The 14,796-nt window shown below is 41.7% G+C and overlaps 1 long non-coding RNA gene across 2 annotated transcripts in view; it reads right to left on the reverse strand.

Annotated features, from left to right (window-relative positions):
• Positions 1-14,796, reverse strand: part of LOC128346544 (uncharacterized) — a 78,025-nt gene that overhangs the window by 29,279 nt on the left and 33,950 nt on the right. Inside the window, exon 2 of one of the 2 annotated variants that reach the window (XR_008317039.1) lies at positions 2,441-2,552. The exons of the other annotated variant lie outside the window; for it this stretch is intronic. This is a non-coding gene — a long non-coding RNA (uncharacterized LOC128346544). The remainder of the gene's footprint in view (positions 1-2,440; positions 2,553-14,796) is intronic. 2 annotated transcript variants of the gene reach the window in all.

A 14,796-nucleotide genomic window follows, 5' to 3' on the forward strand; every position in this document is an offset into this window, starting at 1 on the left:
AGTAACCGTAATAGTAAGAGTTGACCAACCGGACCTAAACTCAACCTGTTCCTCCCTTAGTATGTGCTTCTGTTCCAAACAATCCATGAGTTTAACATATAAGTGTCCAGAATATAATTTACTAATAATGCTCAACAGACTGATTGGTCGATAATTAGAAGGGTCAGAGTGTTGGCCTTTCTTGTAGATGGGAACAATCACCACTGTTCCCCACTCCACCGGAATACAGGCAGTACGATCAATATGAGTAAAGAGTCTTGCAAGTACAGGGGCCCACCATTCAACATTAAATTTTAACAGTTCAGAAGGTATCTGATCCAACCCTGGGGCCTTACCTGATGTAAGTTGGGTCACTAAACTAGTGACCTCCTTGATGGAAACTGAAGGCCAAATCGGTAGTAATTCTAGCTGGGGCAATAAGATCCCTGCTAACCTGGCAAATAGGCACCTTTTAATGTGGTGATTCTCTTTATTTAGCAGGGGGAGAGAAACCGGCCCTATCCACCCCCAGCACAGTACCTCCAGTGGCTGTTGCTGGTGTCTATCTTGTGATTCTTTTTAGATTGTGAGCCCTTTGGGGACAGGGATCTATCTTATTTATTTGTGTTTTTTCTCTGTGTAAACCACCCTGAGCTATTTTTGGAAGGGCGGTATAGAAATAGAATTAATAATAATAGCAATAATTTATACATTTAATTATCTTACGGCCAACTGCGTTTGGAACTGGGTGGGGATGCGGGGATGCGTCTGGATGGTGAACAGCAGTGAGGGAGGCAGGCGAGAGAGAGCAATTAGCAAGGCATTTGCAGAGTTGGGGAAAAGGAGGAAGGAGGAAACTGGACTCCTGTGAGGTAAATGGACCCAAGGAGCTTGCCTGAGGGTGCAGAGACAACCAACACTCGATCTCAAGGAGCGTCCTCAAGGAGCGTCCTCAAGGAGCGGGAGGAAATTCGGCAGTTGGGGGCAGCTGGGAGGGGAGAGCTGGGGCTGGTAGCGATGACATGAGGAACCGCAAAACGAAGTCTGGGGAACCGCAAAAAGGCAAGCGGCTCCGCTGCGAAGTTCACCTGCTTTGCAGCGGTGGGAAATGGGGTGCCTGGCAAAAGGGGGTGGGGGGGAGAGGAGACTGGGGTGGAAGGCGGCAGGGGGGAGAGGAGGCTGGGGCAGAGGATGGCGGGGGGGAGGAGACTGGGGCAGAGGGTGGCGGTGGGGAGAGGAGACTGGGGCAGAAGGGGTGAGGGAGGTGGGCAGAATGTGGGGGAGTGGTTCAGCTAGTAATAATAATAATAATAATAATAATAATAATAATAATAATGGCATTTCATCAGGGACAGATGTCCCATACAAAGCTTGAAAGTGGGCTACCCACACATCTACAGGGAGGTAGCAGCCCAGCCCAGGCCCCCTGCCAGAGGAATGGGCAGATACAATATTCCAAAAGGTGGAGGTATCATCAGACCTAGAGTTGGCCCAAAATTGCTTGCAGGTTTTCCTAAGTGCAGCTTTCCTTTTCCTTTTTATTAGTGCTTTGCATTGTTTTTTCTGATAAAGGATGTGTTGTACTGTAATCCAGTTCTTATTGGCCCTATAAAGTTTGATGTTCGCAACAAAGGCCTTCTTTGCATTAAGGCAATCTCGGTCGAATCATCCACTAACACTACCTCTGCATCCACTAGATCTCTTCTTAGCACATTGAGCAAGGGGTTGTTGAATTAACTGAATACGAGGCTGGAACTGATAAAGTACCCTATCACTGGAGTGCTCAGTTAGCAAAGGAGCCTATCATAGTAATAAATTATCTGAGAGCAACAGCTCCTTAAATTGTCCATCTAGTCGGGTAGGCCATTTCACTCTAGAGAACTTGTCACCATCACTAAAGGCAGTCTGGAAAATAGGATCTAAATATAGACCCTCTGCAAGGGGTTTCAGAGATAGGACCAAAGGGGGATGGTCACTATCTCTGTGGTTGTCCATCTTAAATTGATCCAGCAAACGCAGTAAATTATGTGATACAAGAATATAATCTAAAACACTTGCCCTCATCCCGGCCCACCAAGTAATTAAACTCCCCCTCTCTCGAGTTTTCCATAGCCCCATTCATTACAAAGAAGTCCAGAGAATCCATTAGATTAGCCAAGCAAAGGTCTGCAAGATTACTAACCCGATCTTTGAACTGGCGTGTTTGAAATGGAGGGCGGGGGCAATCCCTTTCTAGGGGGTATCTCTGATGGGCTGTATATAAAGTGATGTCATTTGGGCCCAATCTAGTATTAAAATCACCAGCTATAATAACATAGACATTTGGGGACTTCATCAGAAGGTTATACACATAAACCTCAAAACCTCTCCATACAGCTCTAATTTCAGAATGCAATTTCTGGGGAGGCTAAATTGTAATTAAGCACAACATGTGAGACTGTAGAATGTATTTACTGCTTACATGATTCAGAAGTCAGAAGTTAAGACGTGAACTTCCAATATCCATGCATTGTGGTACACGTGATCATACAAGCACTTAAGCTCTTCTCTTGACTTCTCTGATCTGAGAATATCTATTATGGATTTAAATTAAGGAATTTATGGAAATAGGAAGAACTTATACAATATCAGAATTTCCTGATTAATATACAAGATCAGAGAGTTCTGCTATTTTCATTTTTTTTTTCAGGCTAGTCATTCTTTCCAAAGGAAATTATGATAAGATTGATGAAAGACGACTGAATGTAAGATACACATCATAGCCAAAGGGGTAATATTTCTAAAACAAATATAAAATATTGCTTGATATGGGCCATAAAAAGAAACAATATATTAAGCACTGGCAGAAAGAAATAGGTATTATATGATGAGCTTTTTTGCCAATATATATATAGCAATATAGACTGTATTTCTCAATCTGTATGACACTTAGGGAATCTTATTATAAACTTCTTTCAAGGCAGTATCATCTTACCTCTTCAGGGATTTTTTTTTAAAAGTGGGAATTGGTACAGATTCATGTAGGAAATAATGGGGATCAAAAGGAACTTATATCCATATGTGATGGGGATGGCCAAGACCTACCAGGCAGCAGTTTTGAGTGTGATAGATATAATGACAGAATATAATCCTCCAGATCTTTTAGAACAATTTATACTGTTGGTATGTGCACGAGCTGAGGTGCGTGCACAGCTTCAGTGACACAGGGAGGGGAGTGGTGTGCGAGATCTTTAAAAAAAAAAAAAAGGTGAGCAGGTCCTTACCTGCTCTCTGCCACCTCATGCAGCTTCCTGCTGCAACAGCATTGCCCCCAAGAACCCGCACGCAGTGCTGTCACAAACATGCCATCTGCACATACGTGGATGCCATCTGTGTGGTCAAATGGTGTTATGCCTGGATATAATGCCTCCCCATGGTGCCAAACCTGTGCATAAACCTTGGTTCATGCCCTTCTGACTTGGGAGTCAGGCAGTATATAAATCAAATCAAATCAAATCAAATCAAATCAAATCAAATCAATAGATGCTGTAACATACAAAACAATGATACCAAAGAAAGAATAAAATTGAATGCAGAATTACCAGTATTATGTTTAACCTGCCTATTAAAAGGTCCAGATATATATGAAATTACATACTGGATAAGGGTGTGGGACTAGCTACAGTGGAGATAATATAAATCTTATTATATTAGAATGAAGGAGTTTAAAACTTGGTATTATTCTTAAGAAATGGCATGTGTACTGATTTTTGAAAAATAAATAGATGTGCTTCTGGTTGCGATAATGTGGTAGAAAATGTACACAGTTTTTTGTTCATGCACTGTTCACTATAAATACACTGTTTTATAATAAAAATAATTGGAACAAGAAGGGGGGAAACCCTCACAAATTATCTGCACAACAGAAAACATGACATGAGGGCACTGATTCTTATAGCTCATTAGCGTTAAGTTCTATTTGTTTTTCAGACATGGATGCCATATTCACATGTAATGTGGAAACGTGGTTGAATGGGCCTGTGGTTCTATGGATATTACATCTGAATGCAGGCAGCCTGGGTCACACGTTGGTGACTAAACCGAGGGTTCAGATTTGGAACTCCAATCTGAACCCTTGGGTTGTAGTGAGTTTTGTTATCGCAATCCAGGGTTCTAGGCAGCCTGCGGTATGTCCAAATTCAGAAATGCAGGCTGTTTCCCCTGGAACCAGAGTTGAGGGAGGAAACTGTTATTTGTTATTTGAGGAAGCTTGAGGGAGGAAGTTGAGAGAGGAAGCTCCTCCTTCAGTTCAAGCATGATTGGCTGTGTGGGCTGTCCTTCAGTAAAGAAGGAAGCCCGCACAGCCAGCTCCCACTCCTCTCTGCAGTCTGCAGAGAGACTGCTCTTCAGCATGTCCGAATTTGACAGGAGAGTGGGAGGCGGGGTGGCATGGAACCGTGGGTCCATTGGACCTGTAGTTCCACATGACATCCTAAGGCAGCCAAAATGATGGTTGGCTGGTCAATTGTTTCTCCCTAAATTACCTCATAGGATTGTTATAATACAATGTTCAATCTGCTCTGACATTTAGGGAGAAGGCAGGACAAAAAACTACAAAATGATTTGAAGTATTGTGTGTGGGATGTTTGACATGCAAAAACATGCAGTCTTATCACTGAGCTTTGCACATCCAATGCTATGGCCCTGCCCTGTCACTAAGGACAAAAACTGGCATTGTACAAGATGCAGAACAGCTGCCCAAAACAGTATCCCCATGTTATGTTCTCCCTCTGTGCAGCAAAGGCTTGCTTGAACAGCCTTATTAAGATGATTTTTGCATTCAGCACAGAAGGTTTCATACAATGATTTGTCCAATGAGACCCTAATAATAACAAGAGGCCTCTGAATGTTACTGTGACACAAATAACACTAATAATATTAGCCTACTATATGGCAAAGAGCTGTTTAATTAAGAGTCATAAAAGGATTACCGGCGTTGATTATTGCTATTCATAGTTGCAGAGTTCATGACTCGAGGATATCAAACATACAGGAGGAGGAGATGTCCAGCACAAGCTGTGCATTTTTATAGCTAGTTAAACATCTCTTATATAGCACTGAGACTAACCAGCTAATTGATGGATATAATCAACTCGCTTTTCTAGCTACACTTTTGTTGAGAGACTCAGAGCTGGTCCAGATGCAGCAGTTTCCCATGCTCCTGGTTCAGCAACGTAGCATGCCACTGAGAGCACAGAAAGGTAGGTACAAAAAACATGATTTGAAGAGGGGAGGCATGGCAGAAGTTTATAACATTATGAATGGTGTAGAGAGAGCTAGGGGAGAAGATTTTCACTAGAACATGGAATTGTCTGGCAGTTCATTAAGGACAGATTAAAGAAAGTACATCTTCATGCAATGCATGTTTGTTGGCCTGATCCAGTAGGTTTTTTTCTTATATAGTTAGCTCCATTGCTATGCATAGTGAGAGTCGGAACCAATCCAGCTGAACACATAACACTAGAACCATAACACTAGAACTAGGGGTCATCTCATGAAATTGATTGCCAGGAAATCTAGGACCAACAAACAGAAGCACTTTTTCACACAATGCATGATCAACTTGTGGAATTCTCTGCCACAAGATGTCATGACAGCCAACAACCTGGATGGTTTTAAGAGAGGTTTGGATAACTTCATGGAGGAGAGGTCTATCAACGGCTACTAGTCGGAGGGCTATAGGCCACCTCCAGCCTCAAAGACAGGATGCCTCTGAGTACCAGTTGCAGGGGAGTAACAGCCGGAGAGAGGGCATGCCCTAAACTCCTGCCTGTAAGCTTCCAGCAGCATCTGGTGGGCCACTGTGTGAAACAGGATGCTGGACTAGAAGGGCCTTAGGCCTGATCCAGCAGGGCTGTTCTTATGTTCTTAACTTCACAAACAGCACAGGTGCCCATGAACTGTGGCAGAGCCTTGTGTTTTACACAGTACAATGACTGCACTTTGCAAGCACAGAAATTAGCATGGGATACAAAGTTCAGTATCCTGAGAATCTCAGATTCCATGTTGTCAAAGAACATGCTTCTAGTCTCTAAGACTACGAGGTTTATCACACAATCAAAAACTGTGTTCTACCTGGGTTTGGGAGCTGGGTGTGCTCCCAATTTTCGGTCGTGTGGAAGCAAGGTAGGAGGAAAACCTGGGTAGCTTTTCCTCTACTGTGATTCCACATATCCACTTCTACCTATATTTTCCTCTTACCTTGCTTCCACACAACTGAAGATTGGGAGCACACACAGCTCCCAAACTTGTGTAGGACACAGTTTTTTATTGTGTGAATGACCTCTACATTGATAGTCTTGATAATATGTCGACAATCTCTGGTACAATCCCAGAAGCAGTGGTGGAGACAGAGCGGAGAAAAAGTGAAGCACCCATAACTCTGGGTGCCATAATTCCCCTGCTAACTTGGCAAAGAGGCACCTTTTAATGTAGTGATTCTCTTTATTTAGCAGGGGGAGAGTAACTGGCCCTATCCACCCCCAGCACAGTACCTCCAATGACTGCTGCTGGTTCCTATCTTATGTTTCTTTTTAGATTGTGAGCCCTTTGGGGACAGGGATACATCTTATTTATTGATTATTTCTCTGTGTAAACTACCCTGAGCCATTTTTGGAAGGGCGGTATAGAAATCGAATAAATAACAACAACAACAACTCAATGGTACAGGACAAATGGTTTGTATGCAGACAGTCCCAGTATCAATCTCTGGAATCTTTAACTAAGAAAGTTCTCAAGCAGCAGGGCTGAGAAAATACTTCTCAGCCTCAGTATCCTTGGAACATCACCACCAGACATGGTCAATGGTACTGGTCTAGATCAGCAAATGTTTGCACTCAGTATTAGGAAACGACATATGGTGGCTCTTTTAAATTTAGCTAGGGGAGAGTGCTGTCCATATTCAGGCCCAGCACAATGACTTTCCAGTAGCTGCTGGTGGTGTCTACCTTGTGTTTCTTTTTCGGTTGAATTCCTTTGGGGACAAGGAACAATCTTATTCATTTTTCTATGTAAACTGCTTTGAGAAATTATTTGTTGAAAAGTGGAAGAAGAAGAAGATGATGATATTAATAACGGCTGACATGAGAAAAATTACTTAAAGTATTCCCTTGGAGATTAATGCAGGACAATGTCTAAGTTAACCTTTTAATTTCAATGGGACTGCTTTGAGTAATTTTCCTCATGTCAGGCAATAATAAACTAAATTAAACTTAATAATAATAATAATAATAATAATAATAATAATAATAATAATGCCGCCAGTGAGGCACTACCTTGGCATGGTTGTGGGGCTTGCATGCTCTGAGGAAGGTGAGAGCTATGCCAGAGGTCCAACCATACTGGACATTTGTCACCAGAGGAGCCAGACAAAGAGTGCCTCTCCCATCAACAATATGGTGAGACGTAACTTTAATAAATCTATACCGGATCGGTCGTCGCCCGGGTCAACAAGGACCGTGCCAGGTGCTGGAGAGCCTGGACATCTGGTGGCAAGTGGGCAACAGGACTCAGGATCTTCAGTTGAGCAACCAGGGCTGTAGACAGCAAAGTTACTGGAAGAAATGTCGCTTAACCGAAAAAAATATACAAAAAATGCCAACAAGGAAATAATGATCTGCTATTACAAGTCTAGTCCAACTAGAAGAGGTTATTTAAAAAGAATGTACCAAATTTGGAAAGAGAAGCATCCAGATACAGAAATAACAGAACAAAGGCTAGCAGACCAGAGAAGATTCATAATAAGAAATAAAGTATTCACAGGAGTTGAGCTGGAAGAACTGCAAAGAGCAACACAGGCTCAAGATATGGAAGAAGAATGACCACCAACTGAAGCAGTTGCTCAGGCGCAGGTGGAGGAGGTGTTGGAAATAGAAGATACCACTGTTGCTGAACTGTTTCAAAATCAAAACCAGGCAACCTCCCCTTTGCCTTCACCTCAAAAACCCAAATGCCGTTTAACAGAAAAGCAACAAGAACTAAAGCAAAAAATAACTGAGCACATGAACCAAACAACCACCAGGGTTCGACTTCCAGCTCTAAAAACAGTTGCCAAAAAACAAGTTGCTCAGGTATTAAAAGATGTCAATGCTGCACTTGCAGAAATAACAACCAATAACTTGCAAGAAACAAACCAACTAATGTACAGTGCAGCAACAATAACAACACAAGAGCTTGGATATAAGATCAATGGACCTGTCAAAAAAGAAAGTAGTACATCACCTAAATGGAAGATTAGATTAGAAAATAATATCTCCAGGCTTAGATCAGATGCTAGTAAATTGAAAGATATGAAAGACAAGAAGCTGAAGAATGAAAACACCAAACAGTATCTGATCCAAAAATACCACTTAGATTCAAGGAAAATTAGAGAAGTCCTGGAAATAATAAAGCAGCAAATAACAGCAGTGTCAAAGAAGATTAGCAGATATGAAGCCAGAATTACACAACACAGGCAGAATCTCCAATTCCAGTCAAATCAGAGACGTTTCTACCAAAGCATAGAAGGAGAAACTGCAAGAAACCTAGAAACACCAAATAAAGAAGGAACAGTGCAATTCTGGGGGAAATTATGGGACATTCCAATAGATTATAATAAAAAAGCAGGCTGGATGAAAGAGGTCAAAAAATGTAACCAGCAAATGCAAGCTATAATAATAACACCAGAATTAATAAGTGAAAGAGCAAAGAAAATTAAAAATTGGACTGCGCCAGGCGACGATGAACTGCATGGCTTTTGGCTTAAACACCTAACAAGCCTTCATAAACAACTATCAAAACAGTTCAATCACATTTTGCAAGGAGGTGATATTGAACAATGGCTAACAACTGGCAAAACTCATGTCATCATGAAAGACCCAGCAAAAGGTGCAGTTCCAAGTAATTATAGACCAATAACCTGTCTGCCAACCATGTTCAAATTATTAACTGGAATAATAGCAGATGAAGTGATGCAACACTTATTAACTAACAAACAGCTTCCAGTTGAACAGAAAGGAAATTGCCCGGACACCAGAGGCACAAAAGACCAGCTGCTGATTGACAAAATGATTTTAGAAAATTGCAAGAGAAGAAAAACCAATCTAAGTGTTGCATGGATTGACTACAAGCAAGCCTTTGATTCATTGCCTCACACATGGATACTAAAATGTTTAGAAACAACTGGTGTCAGCAAAAACATTCAGATATTTATTAAAAAAGCAATGAGCATGTGGAGTACACAGTTAACAATCAATGGCGAGACACTTGGACAGGTCAGCATTAGAAGAGGTATTTTCCAAGGGGACTGTTTGTAATCGCCATGACCCCACTTTCACAAATACTCAACAAAACAGGCCTCGGATACCAAACATCTAAAGCATCAAGTCAAATCAACCATCTGCTGTACATGGACGATCTGAAGTTGTATGGAAAGTCCCAATCAGAAATCGAATCACTGCTAAACACTGTCCATATATTCAGTAGCGATATAGCAATGGAATTTGGACTAGACAAGTGTGCTGCATTAATAATGAACAGAGGGAAAATAAGAAAAACAGAAGGACTAGAACTGCCCAATGGAAGGAACATCAAGAACCTGGAAGAGAAAGAACCTTACAAATACTTGGACATTCTCCAGGCTGATAACATTGCACACACTGAAGTTAAAAGAAAAATTGGAAGTGAATACATCAGGAGAGTTAGAAAAATCCTAAAGTCCAAACTCAGTGGTGGGAACACCATACAAGCCATAAACACCTGGGCTATACCTATTATCGGATACACTGCAGGAATAATAGACTGGACCCAGGCAGAGCTAGAGAAGCTAGATCGTAAGACCAGGAAAATCATGACCATCAATCATGCTCTGCACCCCCGCAGTGATGTAGATAGGCTCTACCTCCCTCGCAGCTCAGGTGGAAGAGGAATGCTGCAAGTCCATCAAACAGTAGAGGAGGAGAAAAGAGGCCTTGAAGAATATATCAAGGGCAGTGAAGAAGATGCACTTAAAATGGTCAATAACGCAAAACGATTCAACACCAATGAAACAAAGCAGGCCTACAAGAAAGAACACGTCAAGAACCGAGCAGAAAAATTGAGAAATAAGCCCCTGCATGGTCAATATTTGCACAATATAAGTGGAAAATCAGACATCACCAAGACCTGGCAAAGGCTTAAGAATGGTTACTTGAAGAAAGAAACAGAGGGTTTAATACTGGCTGCACAAGAACAGGCACTAAGAACAAATGCAATAAGAGCAAAAGTTAAAAAACCCACAACAAACAGCAAGTGCCGCCTTTGTAAAGAAGCAGATGAAACAGTGGACCACCTAATCAGCTGTTGTCAAAAGATCGCACAGACTGACTACAAACAAAGGCATGACAAGGTAGCAGGGATGATACACTGGAACATCTGCAAAAAATACAAGCTACCTGTAGCCAAAGATTGGTGGGACCATAAAATTGAAAAAGTTGTAGAAAATGAAGATGTAAAAATATTATGGGACTTCCGACTACAAACAGACAAACATCTGCCACACGATACACCAGATATAACTGTAGTTGAGAAGAAAGAAAAACAAGTCAAAATAATCGACTTAGCAATACCAGGGGATAGTAGAATAGAAGAAAAAGAAATAGAAAAAACCACAAAATACAAAGATCTACAAATTGAAATTGAAAGACTCTGGCAGAAAAAGACCAAAATCCCAGTGGTAATTGGTGCCCTGGGTGCAGTTCCAAAAGACCTTGAAGAGCACCTCAACACCATAGGGGCCACAGAAATCACCATCAGCCAATTACAAAAAGCAGCTTTACTGGGAACAGCCTATATTCTGCGACGATATCTGTAACAACAGCGTTGACAATAAAATTCAGCCATCCCAGGTCCTTGGGAAGGACTCGATGTCTGGATAAAACAAACCAGTCAATAACACCTGTCTAACTGTGTATATAAATAATAATAATATGGACACCTTTATAAAATTTCCAATATAAAGGCAGGAGGGCTAGGTGCACTACATAGAATTTGCTCTTTTTCATCATTAGCAGAAGCAGAACAAGTTGTTCTGGTAATAACTAATCTAACTACTTTCTTTTCACTATAATCTTGATAATAGTCATCCTCACAAGTTAGCCCACTTCAGCATTAAAGGTTCACACATCTGCCATCTTGAATCTGGGTGGATGACATCATTAAAAACTACATGCTTGAGCCATCCCTGCATGTCCCTACACCTGTAGCAAATTTGGTTCAGATTGGTCAGGTGGTTCACAAGTTAGCCCACTTGTGTCTCAAACATTCATGCATGTATTGGAGTGGATGACATAATCCACTCCATCTTGTATTGGGGTGGATCTTGTATTGGAGTGGATGACATCTTGTACATCTTGTATTCTTGGTTCACAATTTAACCCTCTTGTGCCTCAAATGTTCACCTGTCCACCATCTTGAACTGGGACATATGACATTATCACAAACTATGCCATTGAGGATCCCTTTGTGTCACTCACTACAACTGCACCAAATTTGGTCCAAATTAGTTAGGTGGTCCACAGGTTAGGCCACTTGTGCCTCAAATGTTAACACATCCACCATTTTGAATTGGAGTGGATGACATCATTATGAACTATGCCCTTGAGTCGTCCCTATGTGTCCCTACAGCAGAAGCAAATTTGGTTCAAATTGATTAGGCGGTTCACAAGTTAGCCCAAATGTGCCTCAAACATTTATGCATCTGCCATCTTGAATTGGGGTGGATGACATCATCATAAACTATGCCTTTGAGTTGTCCCTACAACTGTACCGAATTTGGTTCATATTGGTCCAGGTATTGCAAAGTTGATGGGTCACACACATATACATACACACAATGCCAGGTGATCTCATAAGCTTACTTTCCTTAAAGAAAGGAGTCTAATAAAAATCAGCTAAAATAACAAATATGCTAAATTTGCATAATTTATACAGGTTGCAGATTGTCCTTTTTTAGTGCAGAATGGAGTTTCCTTTGTAAAGGGTATATGAAGTTCACTCCTGATTCCACAAAGCGCTACATTGTCTGGACAACCAACAGCAGATCTAGACTGGTTTCTTCTTTCTCTATTCACCTGCAGTAGACATCTGTATTAGGCAGCCGAGCTGCCCAATTAGATATATAAAAACAAGTAAGAGGTACAAAAATGTGCCAATTCCACATCTTTCCATGGATAAAAACAACCCAGCCTGGCTGAAAAGAGGTTAATGATTGTTCTCCTACAGTGTATTGGCAGTGGTAATGTATTCATCCCTTAGCTTTATACTTTCATCTCCGGTGTCCAGATAATCTTTGACGCAATATGAAAATACAGCCAATATATTTACTGTTGCCTGCCTTCCTTCTTAGCCCAAGGACTTTCAGGAAAATGAGATGTGACATTTTATGCTCCATATATTAATTTTAACTTGGACCCCAAAAGTATGTTTTTCAAAAACAAATACGCAAGTGAATACAGACATCTCATTTTATTTATATTATATACACACACTATTATTATTATTATTATTATTATTATTATTATTATTATTATTTTATTTTGATGGCAAAGGTGTAATATTCTGCTGAAGTCACTCTCTTGGAGTTTTTGCTGGTGATGATTAGGAGAATTTTAGAGGAATTTGGAGCAAAAATATATAGTGGAAATCAAAACAAATGAGTCACAACTTTTAAAAGCTGCTTTGTAGTCTTGTTTACACCTACAAAGTTCTAACCTCCACCCCACTACCTCTGAGAGAGTTAAAGGTTTTAATAGTCTAGCTACTGAAATCGCCTACTGCTCAGCTAACACTGCTGTTGCTCAGAAATTGTACCAAACCAAACCACTGACTGCTGCTCTCCACTAATCCTACCCAGACATTATGTTGTACTAGCCGATCCCGCACAGAGCATCTGTGCGGTATTTTACTTACTTTTAGGGGTTTACTTGGGAGAATTTAATTGGTTGGTTGTTTCTTCTACAATCCCCCTGCCTCCTTCCCCAGTCTCTCTTCCTGCCCTCCCTCCCTGTTCCCCTCCCGACTCGGCCTCAAACGGGCTCCGGGGCTTTGCCCCCCACCCCTTCCCCTCCTGACCCGGCCTCCTTCAATGGGCACCGGGGCTTCACCCCCTCGCCTCACCGCCCCTTCCTCTCCAGACCCAGCCTCCACTGCCAGCCGCCTGCCTGCTTCTCCAAGTGGGCCACCGCCAGCCGCACGCTTCCCTAAGCAGCCAGCCGCCTTGCCACCAGCTTCCCCAAACGGCCCATCGCTCTCGCGAGTGGTGCCAACTGCTGGTGCCCAGCCAATCCAGTGCCTCCGTGGCTCAGCCAATGAGCTGAGTGCTGGGACGCACTCTCCACACATCAGTCACGTCTACGAGGATTAAATATATAGTTTTGTGTCCAGCTGTCTGTACACATGTACATGTTTGCAGGTGAGTTTACTTTAAATGTGACTCTGAGTGCAGGACCCCTAAAATGTGGGCTACAGATAAGAAATGTACTACTGCATGGTCATGCTTTGAACATAACATGTAAATAAGTGTATGTGCATGCAAATCTGAACGTGCATACACTATACACAGATTGTATGTGCACTCTACATGTGTGAATAGGGCTTCTGTCAGTATTGGTGTTTCTGATTTCCTCCTACCACTCCAGAAGTATTTGGTGGCTGTATTGTGTGGACTACAAGCGCAGGACTGATTTGAACCTGCAGCAGTGGTATTCTGCCTGGCCTCTGCCCTCACTAAGCCTCTGGCCAAGGTGCTATCTGGCTATTCATCTACAACCCTGAGAACATACTTAATTTTTCTGTACTCTACATAAACTGTTACATAACGGAACATTTAAGTAACTGTTAATATGTACAACATAATTGAGATGGCCATTTCATGTCCTTGTTTCAGTTGCACGCAAGGGAAATGCCTCCATGTTCTTACCCTAGTTACATCACTGACTGCCTCTTCAGTTGTGGGACACCATCCAGTCAAGGAAAGATTAATCATTGACCCCTTTCTGCTTCAGATAATATCTGAGTTGGCACCTTTTTGTATATGTATTAACATGTACCTTCTCCATATGAAGGCAGGGCCCTGATTCCTGGAAACAGGCCAACTCCATGGCAACACTTTTGAGTATCTGATATCTGAAAATTTAAGAACTGCCAAGTGTTGGAGCAATGAGAGCCAGAGTGAACTCTGCTATCACTGATTTAAATGAAAAATTAAATGAGAAATGTAAAAATCAATTTTTAAAAAAAGGAAAATTAACACAAAAAATAACTGAGTTTTTGTTTTTTAAAAAAACCCTTCTTTAGATGTGCTGCAGCTAGACACAATGTTTGGAAGAAATCCAGAACAGCCCATCTTTCTCCCCACCATCTGTCAGCAGTACGTTCGCTTGCTGAGAGAGCTTAGAGGCAGCACAGGATCCCCAGCAAGTATTAAGCAATCAGATTTTTTTTAATTGCTAAAGAATATGACGGCAGTGGTGGGGACATTGAAAAGGCTGATGCTTGCTTTTTAGTGCTGTGAGAAAGAGAGTGGGGGGATGCTTGTGCGTTATGTTGGAGAGGGACTGTCAGCCTGGAGGTGGATTTCCTTGGCTTTTATCAGCTGGAGCTGCCACCCTGTCATTATTTAAAGGTGGATTTGGATGTGATTAATTCTGAGAGAGGCCAGAGAGTTTCTCGATATGGATTTGCTTCTGACTAAAGCCCAGGAGGCTTGGCAATGAAGATAAATCAGCAATGGAGTCTGGGTTATACATGCCAGCTGTCAGGGTT

Source organism: Hemicordylus capensis, chromosome 2 (assembly GCF_027244095.1).
Source record: "Hemicordylus capensis ecotype Gifberg chromosome 2, rHemCap1.1.pri, whole genome shotgun sequence".
NCBI classification, from domain to species: Eukaryota; Metazoa; Chordata; class Lepidosauria; order Squamata; family Cordylidae; genus Hemicordylus; species Hemicordylus capensis.